This window comes from Equus przewalskii, chromosome 14, assembly GCF_037783145.1.
Source record: "Equus przewalskii isolate Varuska chromosome 14, EquPr2, whole genome shotgun sequence".
Classification (NCBI taxonomy): Eukaryota; Metazoa; Chordata; class Mammalia; order Perissodactyla; family Equidae; genus Equus; species Equus przewalskii.
The window spans coordinates 83,710,924-83,720,988 of NC_091844.1; the positions used below are offsets into that span (position 1 = coordinate 83,710,924).

Consider the following 10,065-nt stretch of genomic DNA (forward strand, 5'->3'; position numbering starts at 1 on the left):
GAACTGTGGCCAGAGCACTCGAGTTTGTGATGAAGCACTGAGGTTCACACTGTTCTGCCTCTTCCAAGACATGTTCAATTAAAGAACTCATCTGATGTCTCTTCCAGGGCTCCCACGGGAAACGATCGCTCGCCTTTAAGTATCTGTTTTACGTGAAACCAATTATGGTAATATTTCTAACGTGGAAGCAATAGTTATATTTTAGTGTCCGGTGTATTTAATATCCGTGGCGTTAGTCCCCCTGCAATTCAAATTTCTTGTGCTTTCAAAAATATTTCTCAAGCAGGATCTCTTTAGGTTTTATTTCAATGCCATCCATTGAATGGGGTTTAACATGTGACCTAAATAATCATCAGATAGATCCTGATGATTATCCCTTCATCGTAAATAACCTTTTACAATTGATAGTTCTTATATAAAGTAATAACCTCGCACTCTTAGGATGCTGGACTTTGTTCAATTTACTGATTCTATATTCCCTAAGGGAGGATTTTTGACTTTGTGTTACAGATGAGGAGACTGGCTTAGTAATTTCGAATGTCCCCCAGTTAGTGGGGGGCACAGCTGGGACTATGAGCCTGGGTTCGCCTGGCTCCCGGGCCCATGCTCTCCCGCTGAACCAGGGGCCTTTCCCTGAACCAGCTTCTCTAAGTCCGACTCCAGGGACCCAGTGCAGCAGGGAGCACCTCGCCTGCCACCCCGACAGGGAGATGGGAGCACCAGCGCTAAAGTAATCGTCCCTTTAAGTTTCTAGGAACATGTAGCATGTCATTCAGACTAAACCAACTCCAAATCGCACCTTCCCTGCCATAAAAGGAAACACCCAAACCTTGTGAATCAGAAGGGAGAGCAGCCCGCCGTCTTCTGTTTATCAACCAGAGGAACATTCCAGAATACACCCAGGGTACATACCCTCAGGGAAGGCACTTCTGAGTCCTCCTCACCAAGTTGTCCCCCATGTCCCCTGCCAGGAATGGGGATTGGGCCACCAGAACTGTTGCTTCTCTGGGGGAAGAAGCTGTGCACCCAGCCTGCCTCCTTTCCTCGCACATTTCTGGTCACACGACAGTGAGGAAAGCGTGTCTTCATGGACGATCACAGGTCAGTTAAATGGAGTCTAAATATCAATGGCTGCTTTTCTGAACTGATTGAAAAGGTGCATGATCTACAGTGGGCCTGGCGTCCCTGTTCCAGCCCTGAGATATCACATGTGTTCCGAGGTGGTGGGCAGAGAAGGGACCAGCAGAGAAACACACTCATGGCTGGTGCCAGGGAGATAGATATTCGGTCCCTTGTTCCTCCCCTGCTAGTGAAGCTTTGGGTTTTAACTGTTCCGTCCCGAGCCCAGATCACTTAGCAGGTCACAAAGTAGAGAAAATACCCTGATACAGGGCCCAGAGGTGGCTTTGTGGACTTGCAGCAAAGCCATTTTGGGTCCACATGACCTTGGGAAGCTCCCACTCCAAGGGGCAGGCTGGTCCTGGACCTGGGCCCCCAGGGAGGGTCAGCCCCCTTCTGTAGGACGGCTCAGCCAGGGAGGCAGCTCAGAGCCTGCCAAGGTCTTTGCCAAGGACCTGCTAATAGCTTCCATCTATCATCCAGGGAAGCGATTTCTGGGGTGAGATAATTGACTTCTGTTCGTTGTGACAGATGAAGTTTTCAAATGCCTGAGTCCACACCACTCTCTTTCATTAGTGACAGGCTCTGCCTTGGGAGTGCAGTTTGGTGGCTGGGAGGGAAAATGTGTATTCAAGCTTTCATCCCAATGCAGGGGTCAAACTGAGACATGAAGTCATTATTTTCATCATTTAGGCCCCAAATCCCTATTGTCTTTGTCTTTATAGTTATCCAGGGAATACTTGATGGGCCCAAGGTTCTAATCCAAAGAGTTAAGAATGATTTACGTTCATACAGAGCTTTTTAAAGCTCTTTCACAGTTTATGAATTTTTGTAATAACACTAATAACCAACCTGTATATGGCATGATACAGTTAACATCATGTCACTTCATCTCGCTGTGAGGTAGGCAAGTAAGGAGGGCGCTATTAGCCCTCTGAAACTCAGAGAGGTTAAATGTTACACTCAGTGGCTCAGAGTGAAGACAGAGCAGAGCTGGGACTCAAATCCAGGTCTTCTTGACCTTGAGAACACACAGTGGCATTTCTCACTGCTTTTTGAACAAATGTTCAAACTCCACACGTCTAAGCCTGAACTCACATCTTCCTCACCACCCCCTTAAACCAACTTCCCCTGACATCCCTGCTCTTTGTGGCATTGCCATCCAGCTGTCCTCAAACTCGTCTCTACTTCTCCTCTTCTGCGCCCTAGTCCAGTCCCTCTGCTCACCCTCAATCTTCCTTCCTGGTCTGTTGGTTTCAAGGTTCCCCTTCTTTCCCGTCCTGTTGTCCCTGCTGTAGCTCGAGTCCCTCCAGCTGACAGCCCGGCTCTTGCAGCAGCCCCTAAATGGCATCCTGACCTCAGTCCGGTCTGTCTGGAACTCCTGCACCCTGGTACAGACCAGTTCGACCTTCCAACAGCACCACTGTGCCACCATCATGAACTCAGTGCCTCATGTCGACAAGCACTTCCCACAGTGTTTCACAGACGCTCCGCCGTCAAACATCATTTACATGAGTCAAGTGAACAGTACGTTCCTCAGGGCAGGATCATATTGTTGAGTTTACCATGGATCCAGCACAGGGTACACCCCAGCATCAAATGTTTCTTGAGTGATAGAATAAACAAGAGGATGCTGCTTGTTCACTCAAAAACTTTCGAAGGCTCCCTCTCCCCATCAAGTCAGTGTTCCAACTGCTTAGTCTGGCATTCAATGCACTTTATAAAATACTTCTGTATTAGTCAGGGCTCTGTACGTTTTGAGAGATTAAAAACCCAATACCAGGGTCAGCCTGGTGGCGTAGTGGTTAAGTTCACGCTCTGCTTCTGCAGCCGGGGGTTTGCAGGTTCGGATTCTGGGCGTAGACCTGCACTGCTCATCAAGCCACGCCGAGCTGGTATCACACATACAACACAGAGGAAGACTGGCCTAGATGTTAGCTCAGGGACAATCTTCCTCACCAAAAAAACACACCATGGGCCGGCCTGTGGCTGAGTGGTGGGGTTTGTGTGTTTTTCTTCGGCGGCCCAGGGTTTTGCCGCTTGGGATCCTAGGCACAGACATGGCACTACTCATCAGGCCATGCTGAGGTGGCGTCTCACATAGCACAACCAGAGGCACTCAACTAGAATATGCAACTATTTACTGGGGGGCTTTGGGGAGAAGAAAAAAAAAAGATTGGCAACAGATGTTAGCACAGGTGCCAATCTTTAAAAACAAAAACAAAAACCCCAAAAAGCAAACAAAAAAAGAAATAAAAACTCAATACTAAATAATTAAGCATAAAAAGGGGACTTTATTGGCTTATATAACTAGAAAGTCTAAACATCAAGAACAGGATCAATTGAACCGGTGGGTTCACAGTGGCCTGTCGCACCCCAGGGTGCATGAGGCAAGATCTGGGAGGTGGGCACTGAAGCTGAGGAAGTAGAGAGGTTGGGGGTAACTGATAGGTGCTTGACGCAAATCTTGAGCCTGGGTTTTCATGCAATCCCTGGACATTGGTCTCAACTGGGCAGCTCCATTTAGAGCAGCTTCACTGGGTAAACCCCCCGTGGGTGTTAAGGTCTAAAGGGCAGAAGCTCTCAACCTGGGGGTAGGGGTGGAGGGAGGTGCCCGAAAATGCCATGCAGGAGGTAGAATCAGTGAGGAGCTTCTACCGGGGAGAGAACCACTTTCAGGTAACGCCCCCTCCCCCACCCAGGTGAAAATATTTCCTTCCTGTTAAGAAGAACATCAGGGTGCAGGTGGCCCTGGATGACATACATCCGCGCGTGCCAGAAATCAGGGCCCTGCACCAGAGGGCGCTTCCTATGTCTTTCACTGCTGTGATTTCTTAGTTGCTTCCCTTTATCAACAACATGGGATTTCCCCAATGGGAAGAGAAGTGATCCAGAGTTGATGTAAACCAGCCACATTCCCTGGAAATGTGTGTATCCCAGGACCCAGAGCTAGGCCCTGGGGTTACAAGCCAAGGCAGCGGGATCACCACAAGACTGATGTTAACAGTAAACCCTCCAGGGGTTTCTTTACGCAGCTAACGGGCACTGCAGCTCAGCGCTGGTGGGTTCCGGTTGGTTAGTTGTTTGTTGTGTGAGTGTGTGTGTGTGTGTATTAGGAGTACATGTATGTGTATGTGTGTGTTTGTGTATGTGTGTGAGTGTGTGTATATTAGGAGCACGTGTACGTGTATCTGGTGTGTGTGTATTAGGAGCCCATGCATCTGTTTATATTGCGTGTGTGTGTTGGCGGGGCACTACCAGTATCAATCCAGACCACTCACATCAATAAGTCACTGTGTCCTAAAGGCCCATTGGACCCTCGCCTGCCTTTTTCTGCTACTCCACCCAGCACTGCAGAATAGAAGGGCTTCCCAAAACCGGAGGGAGTGGGGTAAGGCCCCTGGAGGATGTGCCGTGCTCACCCGGCGTTCAGGCGCGGCTTACCTTAGCTGAGGGCCTACTCCAACGGCTAATCCTCTAACAATGCGAGCTGGCTTTAACCTCAAATTGCAGAGTAGGAAACCAAGGCTCAGAGTGCACAGATTGTAAAGGGTAGAGCCCAGATTCAAACCCGGGATTCCCGACTCCACGGGAAGTGCTCCTTCCACCACACAGAGCCCAGACTCTGTAGCTACACCACCTGGTTTGTACCCCAGCTGTGCCACTTACTAGCTGTGTGACCCTGGGTGACTGACTTACTATCTCTGTGCCTCAGTGATTCATTGGGAATACTATGAGGATTAAAGGAATTACTGCACATGGACCATGTTTAGCACACAGTAAGTGCTATATAAACGCACTATCTTCTTACAATTATTACATCCCACTGCTACTGGAAATGATTTACCCAGTGAAGAAAAACAACCTTCTAGAAGAACAGGAAGCCTCTTTTCAAATGGAACCCCAGGAAGACTAACAACCTTGGGAAAGCTGGCCTTACCCTTCCTGCCTTGGTCAGTGCGGCCCTCACCCAGGAGCCCAGGGCCAGGACAAGGCCCTCGCTGGGAAGGTCAGCCTGAGAACGCAGGCAAGTTTGCCCTTATTGGCCTAAATTAGATGGTCTGACGGCTGTTTGGAAAAATGCACTGCATTCTTTATGTATTTTCCCCATCAAAACATGTCTGTTTCGTTCTCTTTTAAAGGGCATTCATGAGTCATTCAGCAGGAACAAAGAAGCTTCAGTCTGCAACTTCCACGGGGAAGCAGTTGAAACAGTGTGGGCTCACACGTTTTTTTGAAATCTGAAAACACTCCTTCGAGGTGCCCTTAAGCACCTGACAGCAGCTGTTCTCCCTTGACAGCTGGATTCCGAATGTAAACATCATTTGTCGGAACGCGTCGGAATTGTGTGCATGCAGATGTAGACGGCTGTGTGGCAGGGGCTGCTGGGAAGCCGCTTTGAGACACTTTCTGCTCGTCTGTCTCTACCAGCCCAGTGTGTGTTCGCAGATGGATTCATTGCGGTGTTTCATAAGGAGGTCAAAAGTCAAGCCGGCATCCTTTCTCTTCTTAGGGGCAACTCTCCAACTCTCGGATTCAATCCCCAAGTCAGTGTGAGGCGAAGACATCTAAGTCAAAGGGGCAAGAGGAGAGCAAAGTGAAGTCCTGCAAGTCCCTGAGCCCAAGATTCACTCATCCAGGCCCTGGCACCTTCAGCCCGCAGCGACCTGTCTGGGAGCTGCTGCACCTGTCTCCGCTCCCTGCATACCTGTGCCCACCTGTCTGCACCGGCACGCCTAGGGAGGTAGGGCGTGGTGGCCTTTGACTCAGGTGTATGCTGCTGCTTATCCAGGGATCTGGCACGTTACTTGGCTCCCTTGTGCCTCTGTTTTTACAAGGGATAATAATAATAATCCCACCTCAGAGGGTTGTTGTGAAAATTAAATAATGTCAAGCATGTGAAACACTAGCCCAGCGTCTGGCACATGCTAAGTGCCTGGCCCATGTCACCTGTTGTTCAGTCAGTCAACATGTCACCCATAGCTTTCCTGGGTCGTTAACTGGACTTCTACTCAATCTCCTTGTTCCCATCCTCACCCAATTCCAATCTGTCTTTAACTCAGTTATAAGAGTCAGTTCCCTAGATTCATTTACAAGCCTCTTAATCTCCTTCTTCAAACCCTTTGGTGGTTTCCTGTCACTTCAGGATACACACATAAGCTCCTATGCATGATTTACAATACCCTCCATGATCCATCTCCTCATTTATTCATCCATTTGTTCACTCCATCTGTTTCTTTCTTCATTTATTCATTCACTCATTCACTCGCTCACTCAACACATATACACTGTAAGCCTAGTACGTGCCAGGCCCTATGCTAGTCCACTTGTCTGTCTCCCAGACTGTGAAGTCCTTCCCAGGGTGGGCCATCTGTAAGGCTTATTATGTGCTCAGCGAGCACTGGCTGAAGGAGCAAAGGGCCTAGGTGGACAATGCTTGCCTGATGTGGGGCTTCCAAAAATACTCTTCAAGGGCAATTAAGTTCAGCCTTGGACGCACCTTCTTTGACTTTTGTTGCTCTCTCTGGAGCCCACATGGGAAGTGTAGCTTGTTGGGGTTTGGTGTTAGGGTTGGCCAGCAGCAATATTCAAAATATTTAATGAGTGGTGAGGCGTAGGCACTGATCTGTCGCAACAGCTAGCAAGACTGTGCCTGGCAAAGGAGCTGCTTTTGATGACAAATGATGCCATGTCCCCAGTTGTAGATGCCTATGAATTGGCTGTTTTGGGAAGAGTATGTCCCTTAAAGATGGAATTTTCTGTACTCTCCGATATTCTCTGTTGCCTTTGGCTGTCAGCAGTTATAAGACAAAGCACTGAGAATCATTCAACATTGACCACACGTTGAATCAACTCTACAGGATGAACCTTTCTTTCCTCTGTGAGCTGAAGTGCGGGACAGTGACAAGAGCAGAAATTTTGGAGCGAGACAGATGAGCACTGGAATCCCTGCCCCACCGCTGTGTGAGATTTGGGGCAAAATATGTAAGATCCTTGACACTCAGTTCCTTTTCTGCAAAACGGAGGTAATAAGTTGTATACAACTTAGCAGCTGTGAAATTTAAATGAGAAAATCTATGTACAGTGCTTGGTATATAACAGGCATAAAATAATACTAGCTTCCTTTTTCTCTTACGGTAAGTAGAACTGGTTTCCCTGACAGATTAATTGACACCCTTCTTTTACTCTAAAAACTGTACTGACCCCACCAACTGCAGGCTGAAAGTTCACGGTCATCAGGTTATTCCTGAGGATGCTGTCACACCTCTGCTCCTATTGCTTGCTTACCAAGAGGCAGCTACGTGTTCCCAAACTCATTTATACCAGTGGTGCTTGCTGTTTTAATTACATGGTTTAATTATATGTAATGCAACCAACAAAATATGAGGGTGTAAATAGAGTCATCTAGAAGCACTTTATTATAGATAAAAGACTTAATAAGAGTGAATTACTACAGGTGGAACTCTAATCAGGTACAGCTACGCAAAATATGAGCAAGTAAATGTACATTTGAAGTTAAAATAAGATGTTTAAAAATAGGTAAAACATTTTTTTATGACTCTCTACTCTATCCTACCCTTGTGGTGGACTGACAAACCATCACTGCTGGTCCCATCATACATGCACCAGGTACCTCTTTAGAGGATTTATGTATATATCTCATGATTCTCTCCACAAGCTAAGATTAAGTTGAACTGTGTATAACCAAAAAACTTAAAATAAGATGAGTTTAATTAAGACAATTTACTTCTTTTTCACATAAAGAAAGTCTAGAGGTAGAGAAGTCTCTGCTGTCACCTGGGAGCCAGGCACCTATCTCTTTGCTTCCTCAGCATATGGCTTCCATTCTCAAGATTTCCTCTTGGGTCTAAGAAGGCTGCAAGAGCTCGGGTTATCATATCTTTAGCTCCAGTTATCACATCCTTGTTTCAAGCCACAGGAAGAAGGAAGGGGTGGTGGTAGGGAAGGTTGTTTCTCTATCTTTGTAAGTAGGAACTGTAGTCTTTTCTTCTTGGTGGCAATATGGCCAGCTAAAATTCAGGGTTCTGTTAATAATGAGAAAGATGAAAATGTGTATTAGGGCAGGCAATTAGCCATCCCTGCCACATATTTTTATCCCTTTTTTACAGTTAAGAGAGTGAGGCTCAGAAAGGAAAGATCGCACAGCTAGTAAGTGGCAGAGCTGAAATTCAAATGCAAATCAGCTGAAATGCCTGACAGGGTGAAAACACGTTCCTGGTGGTGAGTGTGTTTAACCCTGTTCTGAGTCACATGTCTCTTAGGAAAGTCCGTGCGTTTAAGACTCTGAAGTCTGCCCACTTCAGCTCTCATTTAGGAGCTCTGAGAAGACTCTCGGTCAGATTTTTCCATGGCAGGTTTTTAATTGGTTTCCATTTAAAAAAAAATAGTCACAGCAGCTTTGGGCATTACTGTGACATGGTTCTTCAAAGCAGTTCCTTGTTATCGGAAGATAGAATTGTCAGAGGAGAGTCTTGAAGATTGAGTTAGAATATTATCAATGAAGAGGATTGCCTTGTGGGGTCTAAATCAGTGGTTCTCTACTGGGATCAATTTGGCAATGTCTAAAGACATTTTTGGATGTCACATTGGGAGAAGGTGCCACTGGCATTTAGTGGGGGGAGGCCAGGGGTGCTACAATGCACAGGACAGTCCCCCACAACAAAAATTGTCAATAGCACCAAGGCAGAGAAACCCTTGTCTAGACCATTTGAACTAATGGGGCTTATGTAATCTGGCATCGGCTGTCTTATATAGATGTCCCAGTGAGAATCTTGGGGTCTGGGTCCTCTCCTTTCCCTTAATGTCTCTGCCTTTGGCTATCGGAATAAGTGACCCTGCAGAAGTCTACTCAGTGGATGTTCAGTTGATGTTCATTATCGATAATGATACTTAAATTGATATGGTTTAAAATTAATCAGTAATTATTCTTGAGTAGCTTCAATCTACTGAACAGGAATTTAGACATCATCCAATTCAGAGATGGCAAGTCCATGGCATCTTGTTCCATGCCAACTCCTGCTCTGTCCCAAACCTCTAAAACACCTTCAACTTAATCAGAGTATATTTGTGAGGCTGAAATGCAGATTTGGAATCCTTCGCAACATAGGAATCCAGAGACAACTACTGATGAATACAGATGGCATGAAATGTGAAACTTATTTGCCTTCTATCTTCTAGTTCTCCCCCACTAGTGGCTTGCTATAACAGCGCTGAGCTAAAACTAGAATCTGGGTTTTGTAACTTCCAGTCCATTGCTCTTTTCACTACCCTATGCTGGGGCCTGTAACTTCACTTAACATCTGTTATGGTTTGAATTGTGTCACCCTGCAAAAAAAGACATGTTGGAGTCCTAAGCCTCAGTACCTCAGAATGTGATCTTATTCAGAGATAGAGTTTTTACAGAGGTTATCAAATTAAAATGAGGGCATTAGGGTGGGCCCTAATCCAACATTACTGGTGTCCTTATAAAAAGGGGAATTTGATCACAGACACAGATATGCACAGAGGGAGGATGATGTGAAGATGCGGGGAGAAGTCTGCCATCCGCAAGCCAAGGGGCTGGAACAGACGCTCCCTCACAGCCTCAGGAAGAATCAACCTTACTGACAATGGATCTTGGACTTCCGGCCTCCAGAATCGTGAGACAATAAATTTCTGTAGTTTAAGGCGCTCAGTTTGTGGTATTTTTTTTACTGCAACCCTAGGAAACTAATACAACATCAAATGCTGGAGCAGTCTTCCTTAATGAAAACTACTGTTATTCCAGATTGTTGATTTTCGTTGCTATGAACTTCTCTGATGTTTGCATGTTGTTTTTCATTTAGTCGGTGTTTTATTTGGTATCTAGTTGCATTCTCTACTAGGTACTAGTAAAGAACAATTTTTAATGTCTTAACAGCTATAACAAGTCAAGTAATGAAAGTC

At 46.2% G+C, this 10,065-nt stretch overlaps 1 long non-coding RNA gene across 1 annotated transcript; it reads left to right on the forward strand.

The window, feature by feature from the left end:
- Positions 1–962: 962 nt before the first annotated feature.
- On the forward strand, positions 963–9,811 carry LOC139075850 (uncharacterized). The gene is made up of 2 exons (XR_011526758.1): positions 963–1,101; positions 5,262–9,811. It is a non-coding gene; the product is annotated as an uncharacterized lncRNA (long non-coding RNA).
- Positions 9,812–10,065: the final 254 nt, after the last annotated feature.